This window comes from Eleutherodactylus coqui, chromosome 8 (genome assembly GCF_035609145.1).
Source record: "Eleutherodactylus coqui strain aEleCoq1 chromosome 8, aEleCoq1.hap1, whole genome shotgun sequence".
In the NCBI taxonomy this organism is placed as follows: domain Eukaryota; kingdom Metazoa; phylum Chordata; class Amphibia; order Anura; family Eleutherodactylidae; genus Eleutherodactylus; species Eleutherodactylus coqui.
The window spans coordinates 83,847,559-83,849,481 of record NC_089844.1 but is presented as its reverse complement, the minus strand read 5'-3'; the positions used below and the strand labels follow the sequence as shown (position 1 = coordinate 83,849,481).

General features: G+C 42.5%; 1 non-coding gene across 1 annotated transcript; it reads right to left on the bottom strand.

Moving 5' to 3' along the window:
* Positions 1 to 1,246: 1,246 nt before the first annotated feature.
* On the bottom strand, positions 1,247 to 1,437 carry LOC136578159 (U2 spliceosomal RNA). The gene has a single exon (XR_010786587.1). It is a non-coding gene; the product is annotated as a U2 spliceosomal RNA (small nuclear RNA).
* Between the last annotated feature and the right edge of the window lie 486 nt (positions 1,438 to 1,923).

The following is a 1,923-nucleotide window of genomic DNA, read 5'->3' as shown; positions in this document are numbered from 1 at the left end:
GGAATTATAAAACTCCTGCATCATATTGAGGGTGTAACGGTTCAGTGGGTGTGCCTGGACCTTATAGCCACTTTTTTAGACAGGATTCAGATAGCTGTATTTTGAGCTGTATCCAAGAAATTCAGAGCCAACTCCAATTGGACAGCCAGGCACATTGCATGTCCTATTCTTATCCGTGAGCACATAAGAGAATAGGACATGCAGTAAATTCTTTCAGATGGACGATTAGTTTGTGTGAAAAATCGCACATGAGTCGTGCGTCATAGACTATAATTGGCTTGCGTGAATTGACCCTAAGTGTGAGTTTAAACATAGCAGAATTATCATGGAATTTTGGCTGCAGAATGTGCAAAGTTTTGTTAAAAAGTACAGCACAATGTAAGTCAGTGTTTCCCGAACCCCAGTCCTCATCATGTACCTCAACTGGTCGTGTTTTCTGGATATTCTTAGTAAGAACACCTGTGGCAATGTCTGAGGCACTAACCATAATTACATCACCTGTGGAATACTGAGGAAATCCTGAAAACATAGCCCGTTGGGATCAATGTGGACTGAAGTTTGGGAAACACTGATGTAAGTGAATGTAGTTTTAACAAAACCCTTTAACTCATGGCAGAAAACATGCACAATGGAATCTAATTGTGCTGAGGATCTTCATATCCACAGCATGCTCCAGCTGTTACAGAAAAGTTGCAGATAAGGACTCTTTGAAACTATGCTCCTCTGATCTTTGATTGTCCCCTACATCATTTGCATGACCATCCAAACTTCCCACATGCAGAACATGCATGCACAGTGTGAAGTTAGAAGGCTGCCTGCCGCAAAGAAGCTGTGCATGCGTCATTCCCAGAAAAGCTTTCTACATTCAGCTAAGTGTTGGTTAGCTTTCCTTTTGCTTTTTGTTAGCCTTTACTCTGTCTCTTTGCTCTGTTAGTGCATCTCTCCAGGTGTCCTCCAGTCAGATCCTGGGTAAAGACCACAGGGCCGTCCTTAACAGGATGCCTACCCTGCTTTTAGGCAGGGATTCCCATTTACCTGATTTGTAAGGGACAGGCTTTTTCCATCTATTTGTGCCTGGAGTGGTGTTACCTGTTTCAGCATTATATTGTGTGTGCCTTTTGCATTTCTGTGTGAACACCACCCTACATCCATGCTGGGCGTGGTGCTCTTGTGCAAGTGCAAACTCGTTTGTTAGATAAGATAGAGCTCTTGCTTTCAGTGTCTGCTTTTGGATATTGCAATAGGATTGGAGTGCACTAGTCCTAGAGGTACTGCAATACCAGGTCAATGCGCGGAGTGGACAGAGAAAGCTTTTTTTCCAGCTCTCTGTTCTAAAAATCCATTTAATATATGGTCCTCAGATAGGGGACGCATCAGATATTAAAGTGAAAAGAACAGATACTACACTTGATCTTAGCCAAAAGGCAGAGTAGCGATAAGCAGAAAAGCTTTCGCCTGGAACCTGGCCTTTCAAACATGCTGTCTACTTTTAGAGGCGACGTCAGGTTCACTGACAAGCGTTAGGCCCGTCAAACCTTTTGCGGTCTCCCTCAATGCCATGCTACAATTTTAAAATCTACATAGCATTGCCTTGTGAAATGCAACGTTTCTCCTGACGTGCCCAAGCATCCTAGGCTTGCTGCGCATGCTGCACCCTTCATCTTCCTATGCAGGATGGTTCAGCATATGATTACATTGTAATCACTAGCTTGCCTCTGAAGGTACATCGGTCAAGGGATTTATTTTGATTGCCACATTTGGAGTTGGGAAAAAACTTTTTTCCGAAAATGAGGAAAATTGGCTTCAACACCATGGGGTTTATTGCCTTCCCCTGGGCTAACATTAATAGCAATAGTAAGAATAATGAGAGATAAAGGTAGAAAAAATAAATAAATAAAAATGTGATGCAAGCTACTGGGATAA